Genomic DNA, 25,986 nt, shown 5'->3' on the forward strand with positions numbered 1-25,986 from the left:
TCAGACAGATTACCATGTGTAGTAAGCCAGTTTACTGCTCTTGGTAACCAATTCTGATTCAGAGATAGTCCTGGTGGACTGTGTCAGGGGAACCCACAATGCTAATGAGGCATTATGGAAGAGTGGCCTGTGCTAATTAACCTTGTGCTCTTCCACAGGAAATGTCTGCATAAGGTAACTCAGTCAGTCATGTAAATGAGCACATCTAAAAATTCATGTTCACTCTTTACTTTCAGTCGGTGAGATCACATTAGATGTATGTGCCATGGTATTTAGTGAACAAGTAGTGGTGGGGGATGTGTATGCGAGCGTCACAAGATGGATCGCAAACTGGCTCTCAGACAGATCCCATAAAGTAAGAGTAGCAGAATCTATGTCCAAATCCAGACCAGTAACTAGTGGTGTGCCTCAGGGCTCTGTCCTGGGGCCCCTGCTGTTTGGCATATACTTCTCAGAAGTACAGGCAAGCACGGTAGGGCTGTGGCTGACTAAGTTTGCGGACGACTGCTATAATAGAGTCCCTGGTCGACATGGAGATCCTCCAGAAGGGCCTAAATGAGACTGATGCATGGTGTCAAAGCCATGGTCTCAAGCTAAATGCAGAAAAATGTGTAGTAATCCCCTTTGGAAAAAACAGAGTACCCGCAAACTACAACACAGGAGGTAATCCCCTGAAATCTGAAGAAGAAATAAGGGATCTAGGGACCCAAGTAGATAGCCAGCTTTCCTTTGATAACCATGTTGCCAAAGTGGTTAGAAAATCCTTCTATGTGACCCATCTGAGCATGAAAGGGTTCGCATCAAGATCTAAGGATGTAATGGTGCCCCTCTACTCTTTCCTCATCAGACCCATTATTGAGTACAATGCACCAATTGGAATGTACCTGGCTAGACATCGCCAGCAGCTGGAGAGACCACAGAGGTACCTAAACAAGAGAATTACTGGCCTCAAACAGTTGCCCTATGCAGCACGATTGAAAAAGCTAAGACTATTCTCTGTTACATACCGCTTTCTCATTGGTGATCTTTGTCTAACGTACAGAGCCATGTCCAACCCAGAATTGTTGAACATGCTCCATCTTAGCAAAACCAAATCTACTCAAGCTACACGCTCTAGGGATATAAACCTCAACACAACAATAAATAGAACATGCTGGAGGGATAGATTCCCTTCGCAGAGAATTCCCTTACTTTGGAACAGGGTCCCGATCTACATAAGACAGAGCCCCTCACTATCACTCTTCAAGAGGAACCTTGATGAGTGGATGGGTAACAGAAAGTTCACACCGGGGATCACACCAACAGCACTACTAGATAGGGGCCAAGGGTACTAGCTGCTAGTACAAGGGTCTAGGGAACTACTAAAGGGGCGGTGAATACCGCACAATGTGGCTAGGCTAATGTATGCCTTCGGGCAGATAGCTCAGTACCAACCTATGAACCTATGTGTGCGGCCACATGTGTGAGTAAATGTCGAGGGAAGAATGGTTTCAGATGTGTGTGTGTGTGTGTGTGTGTGTGTGTGTGTGTGTGTGTGTGTGTGTGTGTGTGTGTGTGTGTGTGCATGTGTGCATGTGTGTGTTTGTCTGTGTGTGTGTGTGTGTGTGTGTGTGTGTGTGTGTGTGTGTGTGTGTGTGTGTGTGTGTGTGTGTGCATGAGGGGGTGTATTGTGTAAGTGTGCGGCATTGTATTTCTCTAGGTGGTCTGAATACTGGATTATTTAGGGGATGAGTACGGTAGCTATGTGTGTGCATATGGGTGAATGAGTGAGTATGCCCATGTGATCAGGTGGCGGGCAACTGTCTGTAGGTGTGTGTGTGTGTGTGTGTGTGTGTGTGTGTGTGTGTGTGTGTGTGTGTGTGTGTGTGTGTGTGTGTGCATGTGTGCGTGTGTGTGTGTGTGTGTGTGTGTGTGTGTGTGTGTGTGTGTGTGTGTGTGTGTGTGTGTGTGTGTGTATGAATATGAGAATGAATGTCTGTGTGTGCATGGGAGGTGGGGGATGTCATACGTACGAACTCTTATAGATCAAAAAGCAAATCATGTTACACTGGGAGGCACTCGAGACATCAGGGCTAACTCTTTTACATAATGCCTTAATGGCATGTAAAAATGAATAGAACAAAAGTTTGCAGCACAAAAGACATGAGGCAGGGGAGCACTAGACAGCAGAGACACCCTCTTGATACCATGCTTTAAAACACCTACTAAAAGTCATACTCTATATTTTTGCCACTCATGGATTAGTTGTGAACAGAGACTTAGCTTACTATGACTCCACTTGACCCCAATGAGTCACCCTTTATCTTCTTTGGTCATTCTCTCATCTTCCTGTGTTACTCTTCCTCTCTTTCCCTTTCATCTTCCAATCTCTCTTTCTATTATCCACTCTCGCCTAGATCTCTTTTTAATAATAACTCATATTCAGAGTCTAATCTTAGCTCTGTTTTGTAAAGATGCAAGCTCTCAAATTGTAAAAGGTGTAGAAACACAATGATGTTAACCAGCTAGTTAAAGAAAACTTTAAACACTTATAAAGGTACATACAGTACTGGTGTTTCTTCTGCATTTGTCTGTTGTAAATATTTCACTGTTGTCTCTGCTGCCCTCAGACTTGTATTACAAATTATGCATTACTGTAAATGTATTAAATGCCCTGTTACTGGAACTTTTCTCCCTGGACCTCCACTGAAAGTGGGTTCTCTGCTGTGTCAGACTTTCCTGTTAAACAAATGTAAAATAATTAAATAAGATATTAGTCCTCAAAATAACAAAAACATTTTGAAATTAAATTCAAGGGGGAATTCGGTAAACCCTACATGATTTTCTTTGTGTATCCATCGCGCCATGATACGTACATGAGCGCAAATGATTTTATATTCAGAAAGTACCGCTTAGTGGTGCATAAGCACAAACAAACAAGGAAAGGTCCGTGTAATTCAAATTACCTCATAAACAGGTGAATCTTATGCAAATGATCCAGATGTGCAATCCAACAAGCTGAAAGGCATCTGTGTAGACCCTTTGTCTGTGTCCATAGTGTAAGCAGCAATTTTCTAGATAAAGGAGTCTACACAGAAAGAAGGAGTTATAAAAGTCCAAAAATATGAATATAACTCCTCTGAAATGGTTAGATCACATACAGTGATGTGTTAAAAATGCATTGTGGATGTCTCAAAAGGTAAGGGAATAAGTAAAAATAAAAATATGTTTTAATAATTTCAACGTTTGTGCTATGCACCACAGTGCACAAACATGCCTGAAAAATAAAAAAAAAATAGGAATAAAAAGCATTTTATAATATTTGTCAGAAATGCATTATAGGACATTGCTTTGGGTCCATAAAATGGTGTATTGGTGCTGTTGCCTAGATCATGTGGCTATGATCAGTGTAGTTACCAGGGTGTCGGCACAGATATGTATGCAAATGAGGTTAATTTGTTTGTCAATAAAAGGATCAACTGTGCCCACAGATCCCTTTCTTGTAGGCTCCTAAACCAGGTTGATATTTCCACTGGATGTGGACGCCAGCAGAGGCGGTGTGCCCCATTAGTTTTAAGAATTTTTTAAATTCCCAGTATACATGTTTGCATGGCCCATCACATAGCTGAGCATGTATGCACAGAAATACCACCCAGGTCATAGCAATGACATAGGCAGCAAGTATTTAAAACCGGATATATTCAATTAATAATTCTGATGTTTGAATAAGCTATGCTGCACGGCAGGGCGAGCAATAAAGTAGGGCCAGCAAATGATGTTAATTACAATCTAGGCAGGTGAAATGCATAATAATCAGCCAATCACACATGGTGGACCTACAGTAGACCTGTATAAAGTATGCATACACCCTACATTCTGATTTTACCCAGTACTCTGGTCCATTGGAGTACAGACTTCGGAATTTTAGCTGAGAAAATGTTAGGGGCTGCTGCAGGACTGCTACATCTGTATGTGCTAGATGCTACAGTCAGTGCTGCTGGTGCTGCTGACAATAGGCCTAGGCTGAGAAGGAGAAGAGTGTTCAGGTACAGGGTAACCTTCCAGGAGCTACATGAGCTGGAGATTGTAGAGTGCTACAGGGTGGACAGGAACATATTACAAGAACTCACTGAGTTCTGTCTCCCTCATCTCAGAGCCAAAGCCAATGGAGGGGAAGACATCCCAGTGGAAAGAAAGGTATGTGTAGCTCTTAGGATACTAGCTACAGGTACTTTTCAAAGATCATATCATTATATTCTTGACATTATAATAAGTGATAAGTTAGACCGGTAGCAAAAGATGAAGTCATAAAGTCTATTAAAAATCTAAAAGAATGGCAGAGTCGGCCAGATTTCTCCATCTACAATGCAATCTGAGATAACTCTGATTCCAAATCATTTGCACAATGATAAAACCACAGTGGATTATAGGCAATATTACTGCTGAATGGAACATCAAGATTTTGTCCAAGACATTAGCATCAACATTAGATGATATTCTCCCAAATATCCTAGAATGGATTTATGAAAGGTATACAGACTGTAGGTTACTGATGGGCCCTAGCCTATAAATGCCAAGAAAATTCTAACATGGCAGGGATCATATTATTTGATATAGAAAGGCCTTTGAAACAGTCAATTGTGGCTTGTCTTTGTGGTCATAGGAAACAGGGGATGCAACAAATGCTACATAAGCTTCATAAAGATTTTATATTCCTCACCAACTTTTGAAATTTTAATCAATGGCAGAAGCACAGAAAAGGAAACAATTAGCAAGGGGACAAAACAGGAATTTTCCTTTGTTGCCTGGACTCTTTCTTTTCTGGTGATAGAGGAGGTGGTACTGAAGATAAGGGCAATTCTTAGGCAGTTTAAAGGGGAAAAAATACTTGCCAATGACTATATTTTAATTGTAGATCTTGAGGATGCTACCAAGCATGTTTTCAGCAGCTTACTAGAGTCTCAGAGTTATAAATAACAGCAAGACTAAGCTTGTGAGAACTGGACTGGGGGCTAGAAAAGGCTCCCCTGGAGAAATTCAGGAAGCTAGGTTTTCAACATATTTGGTTTTACTGGTGGGTCACACTATAGAAGAAACATTTTTTTCAAAATATAGAAAATGTCAAAATTAGACTGGGGAGTATTATAATGTCCAAGAGGTCAGGCTTCTGTTCTTTAAGGGGAAGATCAGTGTTATCTATATCATGTTCTTACTGATAATTCATTATTTGATTCATCGTTTACCTCTGGTGGACAGTAGTAATCCAGGGATTTTAGAGTCTCATAGTATTTTAGAACAATATATAATGGACAAAACTAAACAGAGGATTCCCAAGCAAAAATCCTTAGCATCCACTTGTTGGGTGGGCAGGGGTCTTATTCATGTACAAAGCATCACTTTAGCAATCATCCTTACTTAATGAAACAGGCCAGAGCAGGAAGAGAAGGAAAATTGGCAATGGATGTGAAGAAGGGAAGATAATGGAGATTGCCTGATCCCCATAAAATAACACAATGGAAAAGATTTAAAGCACTTAATGGCCTATAACTAGGGGAAGAAAATGGCATAATGTCCATAGGATGGCCCATACTTTCAACACTGGATTAATACAGAAGATTAGAGAATTTCAGAAAACTGGGGACAACTATAGGCAGGTGGAGGGAGAATGAACATGAGGAGAAGTCCACAATATAAAACTTTTAAGAGTTACAAGAATAATTCAATATTCCTGTTTTCAATAGTTTACTTTATGCAATTAGTTTCATATCACAAAGATAGAAACGTTAATAATAAAGGGAAATGGGTGAAACACCTTGGGAAAAATGGGCAAGCATCAGGCAAAATTGAAGAAGGAACATATACCTTACAGTACAGAAGGGCAGAAAGATCAATATTGGGTTTCACATTCAATGGAAGAATGATAAAGGCTACATTTGAATGATTCTCAGTGGAAACGGCTTGAGCAAACTGTCAGTGGTTGAGGAAGTGGCCTAGTTTATGGGCCTATGATATGTAAGTGCTACACTTTTGGTATACAACACCCAAAAGACTGCATACAGCAGGGACAGTAAACACATGTGCATGTTGGAAATGTGGGGCAGAAATCTGTCATATGTTTTGGGAGTGTGAAAGGGCTCAGTCAAAATGGTGACCAGTAGATCCAGTGATATTTTCAGGCTTACCCAAACCAGCAATCTGTACTACTTGTACTGTCTTCATTGGTGAAATGTATAATGGTCAGAGGATGGAAAAGTTCCAACTATGAACCTAAGCCTAGAACTTGACTGAAGTTTTCATCATGTTTAGAAAATTACTGAGATAGTTTAAGCTAAGCCCAGAGCAAAGAGTCACAGAAAGCTGAAAAAGTTAACTGGTTCCTAATAGATGTTTAAAATATGCTTTTGTGTGGTCAAAAGATATTAAGTAAGCTCTAATCTAAAGAAATTTTGGCAGCGTGGCAGTTTACCTATGTCTTTTGTCAGTCTGTTATTATGCAAGTATTAGTTACTTAATTGTTTTAAAAACTGCTTCCATTTTAATGTATTCAGGTTAGTATAGAGACTTGTAAGATGTAAAATGGATTTGTATTATATATGGTTTGCCTTTTTTCTTGGTTCTTCACTTTGCATGGTTATTAAAGGTTGATACTGGCAGGAGGACTTCACTCTAAGTTTCACTGATTTGTACAGTACTACAATTGTTTGCACTGATTTGTACAGTACTACTATTGTTTGCACTGATTTGTACAGTACTACAATTGTTTGCACTGATTTGTACAGTACTACTATTGTTTGCACTGATTTGTACAGTACTACAATTGTTTGCACTGATTTGTACAGTACTACTATTGTTTGCACTGATTCGTACAGTACTACTATTGTTTGCACTGATTTGTGCAGTACTACTATTGTTTGCACTGATTTGTACAGTACTACTATTGTTTGCACTGATTTGTACAGTACTACAATTGTTTGCACTGATTTGTGCAGTACTACTATTATTTCACTGATATGTACAGTACTACATGTTCATAGGTAGGTACTAGGCTATTGGCCCTAAGGCCTATATAAGCCTAGCCAAACGATACCCTGGCTTTTGCCACCAAAGAAAATTATTTTCCTGTGCCCCTGTCAAGCAGAGCCACAGAAATGATCCCCGGGGTGAATTTTCTATCTCCCATCCAATCATCAAGATTTTTCTTGAAAGGTGCTAATGAGGAGGTTTGTTTGATATAGATAGGTAGTGTTTGCTTATGGGAACTCCTTGTTGATCCCAGCTTGGTTGGACTGTCTTGCACACTGCTTTTGTTGTTTATTTCTGAAATGCTTTTGTTGCCCACAGTTCAGGTGCTCAAATTGCTGTGTTGTGTTACTAGCTCCATGCTGTTCCAACAGCAGTTTGCAGCCATCATTAACAGCTAGTGATATCTTCATTTCTCTTTGTACTTGGGCTTCTTATTGACAGTGACAAGATTTGGCTGCAACCAAGTCTGATAAATACTAATTGCAATCATTGTATGGCACACAAACATACTGACTCTTTGAAGCATTCATTTTGTGGGAATGGGCCCAACCTTTTGGTGCCATGTCAGGCTGCTATTGCAGAGTAAACTGTATAATTTTTAAAACCTGTTCATGCCTCATTCTACAGTTATTATGCAGAATGCATTTATTGATCACTTACAACAGCAGTTATACACTGCATTAAACTATAATTGTGTACTGTTTTTTGCTTCTTACTATGTTAAATTCATAAACCTTTTCACACCTTGCAATATTGTTATTATTTATATATTTTATGTAATAACATTTGTTTACCTGGGTCTGAAAAGTAACCCATTTTCAACAGATGCCTGGAGAGAAATGTTCCATACATCAATATGAAAAAGACAAAGCAAGCCAAAGAAAAAAAAAGTTGCAATCATTTTCTATCAGGACAACATAACAATAAAAATAAACTGATGAGTAAACAATAAATATTTTTCTGCTTTATTGTACTGAACTATAGTTGTGTAGTACTCCTGGATTAGACTGCATTACATATTTTCCCTGTAACTTCAAACAGTTGCAGTGTCAGTGTTGGCACATCTTTGCTTAACCTAGTGCATCTCTTTCACTATGTGGTTAACCTTTCAATGTACCATCAGTGTTACTGACAATATTGGTTCAATATTCCATTCATACACATGGTAATTCAACTCATTTGGCAAACATGGAATCCTAATCTACCTTTTATCCCTTCTGTTACCATCCTCATTGCATTTGAGTAATCATGTTTCGTGACATATTCGGTTAAACTAGTTGGTTTTAAGTTTTTCCCCCACACTCTCAATTCAGACAGCAGACCTCCAAAAAATGCAGAGCTTAAGTACTATCAGAGCAGGCTTTAATAGCTGGTAAAGTTATTTGACATAATTTCAGTTATGTGTTCTGTATCTCCCTCCCCCCAAGCCCTCTAATCAGATCTAGCTATTACACATACCAATCCTCATGTAAAAGCGGAGGGAAAATTAAGAATGCAAGGGACCTGCTAAGATTATGATTATTTATGAAAATTATGTTTTTTATTTTTCTAAGGTATTTTAATTACTTCACAGAGCAATCATATCTTGGAGACATATTTGGTTAAACTTGCTGGTTTTACCTTTCCACTCTCTCTAGCCAGACAGCAAACCTCCCATAAAAGTAGAGGGAAGCACTATCAGAGCAGTCATCAATAGCTGACAGTTTTGTTTGGCACATTTTCGACTATGCTTTACTTTAGATCATCGATGTTTGTGTTGGGTTTTCATGGGTACAGTACTCCCAACAGCATGAATGATTACATTTTTATACAGACACTGATGGTATACTGGATGAATCTGGTGAAGCACCAAGCAAAAAGCACTGCAAATCACTTTGCAGGACAGTGCACTTAAATCGAATTTTTTTGACTTTCATTTTCCTTCATCAAATATTCGGGATGTGTCTCTCATTTCTGACAGTAACTGGATCTGGAAAGAACGTGGATGGACAGAGGGAATGTCCTCTTCTGAAATGTCAACTATAATCAATCCACCCAGCATGGGAGGCACCCCAGCGGTCCCACCCCCCTGGATCACCCAATCAGCGATGATCCCTGATTCCTCCATACCCACTTTGTGCTTAACAACTTTTAAAAATGTAGCAATTCTTTGTGGTAATATTTACTTGTACAGCAGTGCTTATCCATCCTGCAATTAAAAGAACTGAGCTATTGCAAACATGACTGAGATCTTCAGAGAGTGCCTTATTTTGCTACATTTTTATTTTATTTTATTTTGTATTTTTATTATGATTTTTGACCACATTTTGGTCTGACAGCAGAAATGTTCCAGCAGAAATTCCCTCAGCTAATCAGGTAAGAGCGCTCTGGACTCATCCATGACCATTGTCTTGTTTGTTTTGGAACTTTGTCCACAAAACTCCCTGCTGGATTGATCTTTTGACCAGTGCAGGTGGTCCTCCTCAGATTTTTGTATTTGGTATTTAGAGCAAATGCAGAAACTGACTAATGCTACTCTTCCAACATTACATGATTTTTAATAGCTGTAATTATTTATATAACATAAATATCATCCTGTCACTTACACAGGTGGTTGATAAGCAGCAAATAAACTCATCCATACCTCCACAATATCACATTAAACCAACATATTTTGAAGTTGTAAAATATCACTCCTCAGGCCTCCAAGAATCAGGACTAAAGAGGTTCCTCAGCAGTCAAATAACACACCTTCGCCATACTCACATAACTCAGTGAGTCACCAGGCTGCAGACTGAAAACCTTCCCACTGCCACCAAATATGTACACCCAAGTAGAAGTTGCTAGTGACTGCTGACACCATTGTCAGGCAAACTGACTTTGCCCTGACTAGGCTGAACAAAGACAGGGTAACAGCTATCTTTCCAATGTTAGGATACCTTATGTCATGCGGATCCTACAGCACCTCTAACAGGACAAGTATATATGCAACTTGCTGTTGACTCACGTAAGCATGGATGAAATAAAGGCACTCAATCAAGAAGGACATGCAGAGAGACATACTGTAGCTTGCTATGTATTTTTCAGTGCAGGTAAGACTCTGGGTTTGGGTGGACCTTTATACTTACCCAGAATATTACCTAGTTGGAAAGAGATGATAATTTGCTTTAACAACTGGCAAAGTAGCTGGTATCATTCTAGGGAGATCTAGTGTGTGTCACATTAGGATGATGTGTTCAACAGCTCTCACCTTTCATTTTATGAATTATGCTTACTAGTCAAAATGTTTTCTGCTCCTTTTGTGCCTTTTTTGGACAAAGCCCACCATCAGGACATTCTAACATAACAAAAAGATTTGCAGTAAATTTCAATCAAGACCTCATCAGGGTCGCTCTTTTCAGTGCCAGAGGTCTTAACAATAAATTGCAGGATTGTGAGACTCCTATGACTTGAACATATCCATGACTATATTATAGCCAAAATGTGAGTTCACTGTTAAAATAGCATAATAGCACCTATTATTTGTTTATTTATTTGTTTATTTGACATTTGTAGGCCAGGAAAGTCCCACTGAGGTAGAGCCCTTTTTCAGTGGAGGCCCTGGGTTGAAAAGCTCCACAGAAAAACAAACAATGTTACATACATTGCATGAAAGAGAACAATAACAATACAGAGTGAATACAGTTTGGTATTCAAGAAGGTTAGACAAGTGTATCCAACAGAAATAAATGCACACAATCAGAGAAAGTAAAATAGATTAGAATTAAATACACACAGTCTAAAAAGTATAAAAATTTGAGTTCAAATGCAAAATAAGGTAAGGTAAACATGTCGGTGTATACATTTCTGAAGGGCAGGTTGGACAAAATTCAGTATTATGCTTATTAGCTGTAGAGGTTAAAGGAGTAGTTGTAACCATAGTAAGTTTATGATACGAAGAGTATAAGGGAGACTGTAGTTCAGTCCTAGTGGAAAATGTGAAGGAGTATCAGTGCCAGGGAAACAAATTTCTTTATATAGATTCCTTGTTACCTACAAACAGAACTTACTGAATTTCAAGTAAATACCCCTGGATGCATTCTCTGGTGCACGCAACCACATGCCTTGATTTATATCACTCTGCAAAGACTTTCTTACCAAACCTCTTCCCATATTTATAACATCTGCTTAACTTAAAATACAATGCCAGACACGTGGAAAACTGCTCTGGTCAAACCCCTTCCCAAACTGCCTCAGTCAGACAATGCCTCCCACTTCTGTCTCATCATTGCTCTGCCTAAACTTGGGAAATATTTATAAAACTAATCTGCATCCAGCTGTCCACTTACATCTAAAGTAGCACCTCCTCACTCTTGAGCAGCATCGATTCTAAGCAGAGCTGTGCACAAAAGACAGGCCTTTGGTCAATTTTAGATGAGATCCTTCTTAACATTGATAAAAGAAACTTTTCAGGAGCACTCTTCATTGATCATACCAAAGTTTTAAATTTTATTGACAACTGCATCATCTTTATCCACTAAGAAGCAGCCACGACATGGTCACCTGGTTCTAAGATTTCTTAACAAATATGTACTTAAGAGTCAAAATAGGCAAATCCCTATCACATCAAGCACCTCTTAGCAAAGGACTGCTCCTAGGACCTATACTCACCCCGTTGTCATTTTCAATCTTTATTAACAAACTACACTGCAACCTCCCTAACTTTCGTATCACTCTGTATGTACATATATAACATGGTTATCTTTTAATCCAGTCCATCACATTTAGCTATTCAAACCCATCTTCAGTCTGTCCTCCACTCCCTTAACTCTTGACAAAACAACTGTAAGTTATTCCTAAACCCCGTAGAAACAAAACACATGATATCTGGAACCTCACAAAAGCTGAAAAAAATAAAACTCTCAAAGCTGCAGATCTCAATGATGCCCCAATATAAACAATCATGTCCTTTTAAATGCTTAGTTTTTTTGGCTACACCAGTGGCTTAACTTTCAAAACAACACTAAAAACATCAGGAAAAAAATCACATTTCTTTAACTTTGGTTATAGAAAATATATGCCTTTCTATACAGAACAGCTAGAGCTGCAAAACACTAAGGACTCCTCCTCGCTCAGCCTGAATAAGGGCTCCCCATCATAGCCGCAAACCCTAAAAAAATTAATCTACTCTACAGTCTATTGAAAATAAAGTCTATTCATTCATGTATGGAATTATCTTCTACCTACTGTGTTTGTGAATTTGTTCTATTTTTTGTGAAATTCTTCCCCCAGCCTGTGCCTTCAAATAGTGTACTACCCCAGCAAACAAGCTAATGAAATAACCCTAATCTAAACAAATTACCAGTTCATAGCCTATTACGTGTAACCTTCCATATCCTTGGTGGACCATGAAAGACCCCGGGATTCATGAAGCTCGGCGCAAGGCCGGCGTAAGGTCTGCGCCGGCGGTGCAGTGAATAGCCGGCGCAGTAGCGCCATATGCATATTAATGAGAGTGCACCGCAACCACAGACACGTGCGTAGTGTACGTGAGCGAGCCCAGGTAGGATGCGTCTGGAGGCGTGTCTAAGCCGGCATGAGGTGAGCAACCTAATGTGCTGACAGCCACGGTCCGCCCATAATAGTAATGGCAGCAGCCAGGTCCCATGCAGAATGAAATGCACGTAGAGTATGCAGCATAGTACCCGTCCCAAATAAACGGAGAAGCAAATACAAGCCACGAAGGCTTAAGTGTACCCATCCAAGGAGCAAAGGATACGCATATGACCGCGTTTGTCCCGCAATGCACTGTCAGTGGTTACACTCAGAGAAGGTGTACAGCAGCATGTCAGCGCGCCGCACCGACATAGGAGCAGCGACTAAGGTCACCACCTGTCCCACTTTGGGTGGGGCAGTCTCTCTATGGGCAGTTGTGTCCCGAAAAAACGTATTAAAAATGGCAAATGTGCTAAGATTGTAGGACATAATGATATCCCGTATTTAATGTAATGGTAGCATGAATTGGTTATTTCTGTAACTGAAATACCTAAATGTCACAAGAAACAGAATAAGCAAGCAAATTGCCATAACAATAAGCTTTTACTTAGGCAAACAAGTGAAGTTCTATGCTATATAGTGACCGTGTGTATGTGTCGGCCTGTAAAGTCAGATGTGAGTCCCGGAAATATCCCAGCTTGGAAACTGGAAAAGGTGGCAACCCCAGTAGCGACATGGGCATGGTCACCAGGGTTACCAGCTGTCCCAATGTGCCATGGACAGTCCCTGATTGGACAGTTGTGTCCCTGCAACAATCGGAAAAATGGAAAATGACCTCTGATCCCCTGCCAAAAATATTCCCGCAATATACATATAATAGTAGTATAAAACATATACATTTGTATATGAAACACATACATGGCATAAGAATATGAATAAGGAACCCAAATGCTTACAGAATAAGCTTATAGTATGGCAAACAAGTGAAGTTCTGTTAACTGCACTTGCCGTGGGTATGTGTAGTCCTGCAAATTCCGAAGTTTCCACATAACATGACCCACTATGGGCATTGGAAAAGGTGCCAACCATAATGGTCACAAGCAGTTGTGAGAGTACATAGCCGGGTAGCTGTGTCGACATAACAACAGTAAGGAATCAAGACACCTTAAACACAGGCAAACATGTGCATAGCAACATATCCCACACCCAGCAATGTCTCTGTCGCATACACTGGATGGCGTATGTTGAAGTGTAATATCCAGAAGCAGAACCCATGCATTCAGATGTAATACACAATAGCCTCATTGTACATGTCAGTCCCACCCATGTACACCTGTGCACCCTAACCTGCTAGCATCCGTGTGCAGCTATACACCCACACACAATGTGCATACCTGAAATGTGGTAAGATGTTTGTGTTAGGCAATGCCACGCGGCCAAATACGTACCCCACATGTCACCAACCCACCTCAGGTACAGATATGTAAATGGCTGCATGTGAATGTGTCTGCAGAATGTGTACATCCCGCATATGGTATGTACCCGTCTAAACCATATAGGTTTGCATACGACACGGTGCACATAACTGTTCACATGTGGACAAGTCGGGTTGTTGAACCACCGCATCGATGTTTAGCTATGCAGTGAAGTCGATCACATATAGCGGAACACGTGCCTATCAAACAGGACGTCCTAACAGGGTGCTACAGGCAAAGAAGGGGAAGGTGGGACATCACATGTGGAGAGTAGCGTTGCCGGACGGCCAAATACACACGGTCAAGGTAAAGGACGGAACAACATGCATATGGCCGGATGGATGTTGTTCAAAAAATATATATAGAAACACATATGAAGTGCCAGTTTAGACTCAAAATACTATATAATGCATTGAATTGTACCGTACAATATGGCAGTAGAAGTAAGCCTGCATGTAATTGGTGAAGCTAAGCTGTAGTGTGATGGAATTCTGATCCTGGCAGTAACCAGTACAGCAGGCTTATGTCTGTCAGCATTAATTATCTGCTGGGTTACAGAACAATAAATGTATGTACATGCATAACATCACCCCTACCTCTGAGGAGGATGGCCTTGTTAGCTCAATCGAAGATAACAGTACAACTCCTTACCAGAGAGACAATGCAGCGTATTAAGAAATTAACTGAGTACTGTATCGGAACAGTCTAGGGTCCTTGAAACAGTTACAATCACAGAAGGACAGTGTAATTGACAAGGTGCCTTGCAAGGCTGTGTTATTCTCATGGGAAAACATTTTAAAAGCACGACCCCAGCACCCACGTATGTATAGACTATTGTGGACCATAGTGATGGAAATGCCCTGTGACCGACCACGTCAGTAAGGTGGGCAAAAGCTGATTGTAAACACTATATAAAGAAACTGCTTACTGTATAGAGTCAGACAAAACTCTCATACTTGGACTGTATATGATTTAGCCTGCCTGTGTACACTACTAAAACTTTCTGAACCCGAGCCTCCTGTGTTATTGACTGTCACTTAGAAAAGCCTACTGATAACTACAGTCTGGTTTTAACAACTTATTTGACATTGTGATCCTTGTACTCTGGAATTCCCTTGGTAAGCTACAGGTCAGAGTGCATGGCTGGTTAGACATCTACGCAGGAGAATTTGCCTAAATGGTTCTTCTTGAATGAAAAGACCTCCGACTGAATTGTTGTGTGTAAAGAGGCTGTTTACTGTCTGATCTGTGGCTGAAAAGCGGAAAACTGGATCCCAAGAAGAAATTGTGCAGCCTTAAACAGGAGGCTCAGGTAAGGAGTGTTTGCCTCTTTGTCTCTATTGTAGATCAGGGACCAGACTACATTGTGTTTCTGTTAACAGTAGTGATAGCGGTCGAAGACCTACCCACATACTGTTAAATCTGAACATAGGTCAGGGAACACACAGCAGAGTAAATAGTCATTGTAGACACTACAGTGGATACAGGGAAGGAGACACCACGTGGTATGAGAGAAGGGTACGTAGCAGTCGTGTAGAGGATATGGGAGATTATTGAAGAAACAGATCATGTGATCCGCGTTTGACGGGTGATGTGAAGTATATGCAATCGCAGAGAGCACATAATGTGAGTTATCCAGCAAAATGGGGTAATAAATATGACATTTATGGTATATTACACAAAATATCGTTACTGAAACATTGTAATCCCTGAAAATGTGATGCACATGTTCTACGGTAAACACCTGTACCACCCTGAGAGGGACAGTCCCTCTTTGGCCAGTTGTGTCCTGCAAACAAACCGAACAAATGGCAAATGTCCTGAAATCTCAGGACAAACATTTCCCAGATATATTTCAAAATGGTAGCATAAAACAGTAATTATGTATCTGGAACAACAAAATATCATAATAAACAGAATAAGCAACTGAAATGCTACAACAATTGGTCGCTCTCCTGGCAAAAAGTGAAATCCTGTCCTATGTACTGGCCGTGGGTATGCTTTTTCCTGGAAAATTACACGTTCCGAACACTAATGTCCCACATTGTGCATTTGAAAACGTGGCAGCCCTAAGATGTGCAGGCGACAAAACAGCGACAATTGGGTATCCGTCATGCACATAGGTGGATTGAGGTAGTGAACTGAAGGGAACAGAACACTACAAATGTCAAAGCATCATACGTACACAGAGAAGATCATAATACAGTAGTACCGATAGCCCCCCCCCCACAACACCCTACCACCTCCGATACCACATCCAGGATATGAAGCGGGAGGGCAGGCTAGTCCCCACACGTTATCCTGTGGCAACAGAGGTAGCACAACGACCAAATGTAACAGAAGCTATTGAAACCACATCCCGAACTCGTAACATACCTAGGAACACCCGAGTAAGAAGACAGTCACTAGAACAGAGTGAGGATATCTGTCAATTAATTGAAGTACCGAACCCTCATGCAGGACAGGAAGGCCAGGACCCAACCCCGTAGTGTATAGACCGTGGACACCAGAAGATATCTGTAAAGTCACAGAGGAATTCCCCATCTACAAAGTAATCGCTATTCACCATGCAATACCCTGTATCTTCTGATCGGAAAACAAAGGGGGAATGGCGGATGGTACAGTATGTACAAGCTGTAAATCATGTAATAATACTTAGGGTAGCGATGGTGCCAGACCCACACACTATATTCAATGCTATGAACACGCCACAGAACTATCTTACCGTGGTACATATAAGCTATGCTTCCTTTGCAATACCTATACATCCAGATAGTCCGTATTGCTTCGTATGTACATTCAGGGTAACAGATACAGCCATACCCGGCTATCGCGGGGATACTGTGAAAGTACTACGATATTCCCACAGGAGATGGCTAGCTACATTCCGGTGTTAACTCCACCCGGGGCCAGTCAAGTTCTACTTTATGTGGATGATATTCTGCCTGCGGCCCCTACCCAGCAGCAATGTATGGAAGATACAATAGCATTATTCAGATATTCAGCAGAACAGGGGCATAAAGTAAGCAAGCATAAATTGCAACTACAGAGAATACAGGTCAAGTACCTGTGATATGTGGTATCCAAGTAGGGTAGAACATCACATTACGATAGGACGGTAGCAATTTCATAAGCACACAAGCCAACTAACAAGAAGGGAATGAAGTCCTGTCTGGGCCGAGTAACATTTGTCAAAGCTGGTTACCAAACAATGCTTTGGAATCCGCTGTATTGTCTGCCTTAATCTTTAATACACCTATGGCAGCACAACACATACTACACTGGATTACAGTAGCAGAAACAGCTTTCTGAAGACTAGAACGATTGATAGCTTCAACATCTGTAGTAGGTCTTCTGAATAATCATAACACATGTTGTCAGACTGTAGATTGTAAGCGGAGATATATGACGTCAGTCTTGATGCAACAGCATGGAAGTAAGCAATGCTACATAGCTCACTACTCATTGCAGTTGGACACTGTGGCATGGTCAGTGCCACATTGTGTACAGGCAGTTGTTGTAGCACCCATGGCAGTACAGGCCCGGCCTTAATGTTACTAGACCACCCTCTCACTGTGAGAATGTGTCATGCAGTTGCGATCAGTCTGCTGCAAGAGAAGATAGCATTCCTGACCCATGCTAGACATTCGTCTTGTTTGACCATACCACTGATTCAACCTCATATGGTGATTGAACGTTGTACAACATGAAACCTATCAACGTCACGTCCGACACCTGTGTATGGCACACCACACAGTTGCCTATACGAAATGGATTAAATAACTACACACAGACATGATATCACTGATATACCCTTAGATGATGCAGAGGTGACAATTAATGTGTACGGATCATGTAGACAGAGTCCAACAGGAACGAATCAAGTAGGGTATGCAGTAGTTATTGATAATGAGATTGTAGACGGCCAAACCCTGCAGCATAACGTGTCTGCTCAAGCAGCAGAATAGATAGCTTTAACACGTGCTTGTACTGTAGTGGAAAACTGATGTGTGGACATATGTCCCGATAGTCAGTATGTTGTCTGTACAGTGCATGTTTATGAGCAGCAGTGGAAGAATAGGGGAATGATAACATCCACCGGTAAACCGATTAATCATGCGCAATTGATCTTGAATGCATTAGACTCCATTCAGTTACCCACTAAAGTAGGTAATTGTAAATGTGCAAGTCATAGAAAGCAACAGGATAACAGTAGGAAAGGTAAGGCATGAGCCCATGCATCTGCAAAACAAGCAGCCTCACAGTTGGAAAGTGTTTGTGTGAATGAGGAATGACAAACCTCAGACAGTTTAGATGTAGAAATTTTACAAACAATGCAAACATCAACTACGAAAGCAGAAAAGCCGACGTGGGTATGACGAGGAGCAATCCCTGAACACGGACCGCACATATCCACAGTGATAAAGCCAATATTAACGTCTAATGTATTCAGATATGCGGCTTTGTGGAGCCATGGGTAGAGACATGTCTCAACAGGGGGGACGGTACATTTGGTTAACAGAATACCCCTAACATACGGAATTACGAACCACATACAAACATCATGAGCAGCGTGTCACATTTGCAGTAGATATCATGCACAGGGAGCATTTAAACCGAAGGGAGTGAGTTTACCTACACCACCATAACTGTTCCGTACTATTTGTATGGAGTTCATACATCTGAATAAATGTGAAAGGAACAAATACTGTTTAGTGATTACACATATATATAATCATAATGGGTAGAAGCATTCCCAACCATGAATCCGGATGCAGCAGCAGTGGCAAAGGTGCCAGTACAATAAAGTATCCCTAGATCTGGCATGCTGTAAAGAAGCTACAGTGACAATAGAACACATGTAGTGAACCAGACAATCACGCAACCTGGGGGATTATTTTGTATTTCCATGAATGTAAATTGCATGTACAACCCACAGTCAGCATGACTGCTGGCGCCGTAAAGTGGGATCCCGAGAAATAAGTAGAGGAGGTTGGTGGGTGACATCCAGACGACTTACATGTGCTGTCTACCTCTAGCATTGCTGAGCATGACAACAGTTCCAAATGTAAAGTGCTGCACGACTCAAGTAGTATGTGGAACGGCATATCATGTGCCAGAGTGGAAAGCTGTCATGCCTGCAGAGCCGGAGGTCGATGGCTCATTAGCAGGTGACATGAGAGGATTGTTAACCAATAACACTGTTCTTCAGTTAAAGTCTTTTACAGATAAAGAGCAAACGAAGACGGATGCATAGCTGACACCAGTCTCCTGTGTGTATGTCACTGTTATCCAAAGAACATTATTGGCAAGTGGAAAGTGTGAAGGTCTGTACCAGCTCCTGTTGGCAACGCCTACTGCAGTAAAGTTTGCAGAGAGGTCGTCCTGGGTCCACCTCACATTTTTCAAACCGGTAAAGGATATCAAGTCTGATTGACATCTTGTAGCTGATATACCATAGAGCCTGAATCACCCGGGCAAGACTGTATAACAATACAAAGCAACCCCAAAGACATTTTTGTTTGCTGTCCTAATGGTTATACACCTATTAACCATATTTGTGTTTACTTTACATTTGCTGGGACCTTACCTGCACATAACTACACGGATACAAATACTGATACGTGATGAACTGGCCACAGAGTGTCTTCCACACTTCAACAAATACCTAGGCATGCCGTGTGCATATACAGACTATGAACACTTTAAATTGCTGTGTTTGTACTGCCATACGTACATCATATGGAGGACTTCCGATGCATGTTGTCCCCTTGGGGATAGATTGAGACTTGTGAATATTTACACTTTGATGCAGGTTCTGTGAGATCACAGGACAACGTGGCACTGTACTTACCTGTCACACAAAAAGGAATTGTATGTTATCATAAACATGATACAGTTTCAGTTTGTGGGAGTATTTGTAACATAACTGTGTCTTACGAATGTCATATAACAGCCAAAGATCACAGTACTACTTGTAGCACCATTCATTATTTGTATTGAAACATCATGAGAACAATGTGGAAGGATGTGCAGAAACATCCTGAATTGTATAAACAGTCCTCTGTTAGAGACAGGAAAATGTTACATGCAGAGGTAACCCGCATCAGTAGTAAAATAGAATATTGTTATGTTGTTTGTGGGAAAAAAGCATATCAATGGTTACCTGGGAATTGGTCCGGCAGTTGTTATTTGGGTTATCTGGCTCCAGTCACATGACATACTGCACAATTGCCTCTGGGTGTAAACGCACTATAACACATATAGCTCGAAGAACTGGGAACACAGTCGAGAAACCTAGTAATCCAGTGGGTGAAATGGAAGCTGTTCTGACATTCCAGTCTTCTGCAAGAGATAAAGGAATACCGATTCATATGGACTTGTGTGACAGCGTCATAACCTGGGCTGGAACACTCCCAGCTGGTGGAGTAGTGACATCAATCAGGGAACAGAGGAAGTTATCAAAACCTGTCGGAGGGATGATGAATGTGACTTTCCACTCTTGAACTTGTGACTGATGAACTGGATGCAATGAGAACTGTTGTGTCACAAAATGTAATAGCGCACGACTGCACCGTGGCGCCGAGAATTGGTACGTGCGCGCTTATTAAAGAAGATCGCTGTGTCCAACTACCACATGAAAAGACCAAAATCAACGCCCACCTAGAGGTAATACAGCAGGTGTCATCCATGGCGGAACCAGGCCCAAACCCACTGACGAACCATTTCCACAAACCATTTGGTGGATGGGGTCAGTCATACTGAATATCATGATTGCCATTTGTGTTGTTCTGCTCATATTGGGAGCATGTGTCTATTGCGGGATACTTTGCATGTAAGTATTAGTCAGGGACTCTGGCGACATATCTGTACCGAGACTATGTATCAAGACCTGTAGTGGTATTTGTCAATAGAAAATGCAATCCTTCCTGAAATGTACAACAAATTACTTGCCTAGTTAAACGTTCCAGAGAGGAAGAGGCTAGGGAATGAAATAATGTTGTATATGTTTCTGGATAGAATAGAAGCAATCAAAGGAGGGAGAATGTTAGCAAAATACATATTTAAACATATATATGACGTGCAACTTTAGAAGCAAATAGTGTATAATGCATATTATTCTATCGCATAACACGGCAGTAGAGCTTATCATGCATGTAATTGCCTGTAGTGTAGCTGCAGTGTGATTGAACCCTGACCCTAGCAGTAACCAGTGCAGCAGGTGTATGTCATGCAGCATTAGTCATCTGCTCGGTTAGAGAATAATACATGTATGTACAGGTATATCTGTCATCCTTCCACTGAGGAGGATAGGCTTGTGAGCTGTAACACAGAGTACAGCTGCTCAGCAAAGAGACAAAGGAACCTAGTAGGAAATGGAGTGAGGACCGGATCTGAACAGTGTTGGAACCGTGACAGAGCAGAATTTACCGAAGTACAGTCTAATTGAATATGTGGCTCGCACGGTTGTGCTATCCTCATGGGAAAACATTTAATAAGCATTACCTGAGCACTGTTGTAGGAATACAACGTTGTGGACTCTAGCAATGTAAATGCCTTGTGACTGACCACATCATTAATGTTTGCAAAAGATGATAATATACACAATGCTCATACAGATGTAACATGTATAGAGTACAACAAATGTCTACACTATTTTGAAAATATGAATGAGTGTTACAGTTTGATTTAAACAACTTAATTGACAGATGTGTATGTTCTAGCATGGGAATAGGTCAAGCCAACCATCACAATGGCCATGTGTACCACATACAAACAGCCTGTAACACGCAGTAGTAGTGCATGAAGGCATACACGACTGTGGGAATAGTACAGGACATATGGCAGGTGCCAAGTGCAGATGCATGACACAAACCCCAGGATGGGTGTCCCTGCAAAGAGGAACATGTGCCAACCACAACTCCCACAGATGTACCGGCAATAAAAACACATGGCAAACACACAGAAACACTACTGTCCAACACACGACTGCAACGGAGCCTGGTCAAACACCAACATGAAGCATGCACAAACAGGGACTTGTGTAATGTTTGCCTTAACACCCTCCCATAGGCCAAAGAAGAATAGAATGGACATATGCATGTAATGTTGTGAAGGATGTGTGGTAGTCCTCAGTATCACAGTGTTAGGGACACAGATACACTGTCATCAACTGTGACGTATGTGCACTGTACACAGCATACCTGCATGTAATACAGAGGACAATCATATGCCACAGAAATATACACTGGAGAAAGAGTATAGGGGATAGACAATTGTAAATGTGACAAACTATGAATATAGGTTCATATGACCATAGGTACAGGGTAGGCCATCATCCCAGGTTCAGCCATAACACTACACCATAGTTAGGATGACTTTGCCAACCTTCTGTGCTTCGGATAAAATACTCATGATTTTGCTGTACCTCCGTCAAGCAGTGATAATGATGTAATCCCTGGCATATACCTGCAATTCTCCATCCAATGGACAACATACCCGTGAACAAGGCTAGGAAGGATCTCTGTCTCACATGTACTGTGATGTAGATCCACAGCATTATGAGTGTCTGGGTGATATATGTGTCACTCAAACACATCCCATTAATGACCGTGACAAGGTAAATGTCACTTGCCCTAGTGGTTCTGGGGGATGCAGATACAGTAGGTGAAGCATACACATGACATATGGGTTGACATGGCCTCGTATGTCAGGCACAGGTCAACACTAAACAGCAGGTATGTGACGTAATGTGGCAGGGGTCCAACAAGTGGGGCAGCATTACACAAAATGATGTCATCCTGCATCTGTACAACAATTAACCTATGAGGGCTTCCCAGCTGCTGTAGGTGTATGGTCAGATACAGTCTGAATGGGGCAATGTAGTAAATCATAGGTGTAACACGTAATGGGTACAAAGAGACAATGACCTAGCCTGATGTAGATTTGAATCCCTGCACAAACAGGTGGGCAATGTAGAAGTCCCACACAACCACGATAGCAACGTGTGTGTTGAATGAATGGTGACCGACAAACTCTGTCCCCTGATCCCTGGTAATCACCCCTGTGCTGAGTGGACAGCCACCTATATGCTGGACAGGGGTGACCTAGTAGTTCTCCACAGGTATGATGTTGCATTACTTAGCATTCAGCTGTGGGACATGTCCCTGACAGCAGATATGCATATGTGGGAGGTCCCTCCGAAGGATATCTGTGTCAGATGTCCGTCCCACTATGGCACCTGTTTTGCAGTCATCTACAAACAATGTTGCCCACAAAACCCCTGTGTGTGCCTGTACCGTGGAAATGTAGATGTATGACAGGAGTGGACCCACGGAAGGGCCCCATGGGACAACACTTGCGACAGGCAGTAGGTCTGACATGCTGCCAGCAACTATGACAGTGTGGGTTGTGTCGCATAGACAGTTTCCAACACATTCTGTGATGTACGTGTCCACATCCCAGCCAATGGGTTTATCAACGATACTTGAGGGGGGTAATGTGATGAAGGCCTTTGCCAGGTCGAGGTAGGCTGTATGGACTGCAACACCCCCATCAATGGCCTCGGTGACTGTCCCGAAGATTTCACCCATGCTTTAAAGGCATGAACCGCCCCTGAACAAGACAAACCGTGTTGGATGCAAAGTATGTATGTCCCCTATGCAGTCATATACGAGCCGCAGTATGATCCCTCCACATGTCTTTGCAGATAGGTCTCCTCATGGTAATGGGACAGTAATAACCAGGCCCAGTGGAGGCATTGGCCCTGTGACGTGGGACTACAGTTGCCGTGCGACACAACCTGGGTACCTTACCTGAGGTGAGGCTACAAAGAAATAGCTGTCCTAACTGTGGGTCTAATACCTCAATGAGATAGTGGAGTACACAGTGGGGTCACCAGCTGGTCTCATGGATGCTATGTCCACTACCCTGGAGAGAGCATGTCCCACCTGTGTGTCACAGAACATTTGTTGACCACAAACCGCTGGTACAGACATCTCCTCATGTGTGGGGGAGGGTGTGGAGATGTCCATACTGGACTTGTCAGCCTGTTTGTTGGCAATGTGTGTATGTTGAGTAAACTCCACCTCTTTGTGAACCCAGTCAGAGCATATGTGGGAGTGACCTCCCAGGTGTTGAGCATAGCAACTGACGGTGGTATGATTGTCAGCCAGGTCCATGTAGGTATATCTGTGGAATGTGCCCTGGACCATGGCACAACAGTGTGTAACTCTACACATATTATGACCAAGGGTGTCATACCTCACAAGGTGTCTGCCCCACCTTGTAGTAGCCACCTCCTCGTGTTGTACATCCTGTGTATGGCTGGGGTACACCACACTGGATGCTTGGCATTGGTACAATGAACCACAGTTGGTTAAGTGAATGCCAGGTTCATGCAGTCCTGTAGGTACTGGTAGATGGCAAATGTGATTGATGCAGTGGCTGCAGTACTGTCGACCACTGGCTCAGGGTCCTTAAAGGAGACCACAGTAGTGTGCAGAATTGTGTAGTCTGCCTCTGAGCAAGCAATGTGTATGGTAACTGGCAACACTCGCAGCAACGGATGCCAATAGCAGAAGCCAATGTCCAAATAACATAGATTAACTTCTGCATGATAATATGTCTTATCATACATGTATTGACACGTGTGTGCTAATTACAATTGCAAATGGCCGGTAAGACTGGCCTAAAGTTCCCGTGATGTACACAGTCTGGAGGTGTTGTTCCGATAATCAAGTGGCAATACCACCCAATCGTGACCGCTGGGTATGAAAGTGGTTGCTAACCTGCAACATTGGATGTACACCATTGGGTTCTGGTGTCAGAAGACATGGTTCCTGTAGCACTACACAGTATGGGTAGACAAGCAGACATCCGCGATTGCTGAACACACAGCATCAGTGAAACCCACTGCTCACAAGGACACAGTCCGACAAGCTCTACACTTTACATATGCACAGTGGTGTCCATTGTAGGACCCAAAAATTTGTCTAAAGACAGGAATGCCGCCTTATTCAAACACCTAACTGAACTCATTGTCGTCACAGGTACACATATGCACCGCAAGCGTGTTTAATGTTGCTGATAGCTGTCCATGTAATGCAGCACAGATGCACATAAATACCCAGGGTACCGGGTCCATAGAACTGCGTCCACATCACAGTCCCGCACACATGACGGATGTGTAATGGGTACTGTCAGTTGTTGCAGTCAAGGGATTCTGGGTATGTAGACTCTGGGCTCGGTGTTGTTTCGCAGGCAATCCTTTGTCCCGCCCCGTGGGAGGGATGTGTGCGTAGCACCTGCCTTACTCTCCACTAATAATGCAAACCATCCACCGGAGAATGCTAAATGCAGGTGTGGAATGTGTACAGCCCTATACTAGTGTCCAGTAGGCAATTCTCATGGATGGACACCCGTATGGCCAAGATGGCACCCACAACTGCAAACCCGGGTAAATTACATAGCCGCGGTAAGGCATAACGGAGGAAATACACATAGGGACTACAGTTGACATTCCACATACAAAGCCGGACCGTCGTGCCAACACCGGCGTACAGCACTCAATCTGCCAGCAACAGAATGAGGAGCACCTGCTACCGTACAGCGGAACAGATGTGCGACCTGTGGAACACATACTAATGGCACACACACAACGTCAAGTAGGATATGTAAACTATGGCATTCCCACCTATGAAGACAACATGGTTAAATGAAAACATAGGTAATCAACATGTTCCAGTGGTGTTATATTGGAAATACGGTGACGGATATGTCCCATTGGGATGTCTGAGGTTTATATGAAGCAGTTGCTAACCAGCATCTTTGGATGTATGTCATTTGTTCACAGTACTAAATCACCTGGTTATGTAGCACCATGTAGACTGGGTAGTGAAACAGACATCCGCGATTGGGGAACATACACCAGCAGTGAAAAGCACTGGGCAGGTGCACACAGTCCAGCAACATCTAACTTGACATATGCACATCGGTGTCCATTGTAGGACCCAAAAATTCTATTCATGGAATGCCTGCTAGCTTCCTGCATTAC

This window comes from Protopterus annectens, chromosome 2.part0 (assembly GCF_019279795.1).
Source record: "Protopterus annectens isolate FY-2018-M chromosome 2.part0, PAN1.0, whole genome shotgun sequence".
Lineage (NCBI taxonomy): Eukaryota > Metazoa > Chordata > Ceratodontiformes > Protopteridae > Protopterus > Protopterus annectens.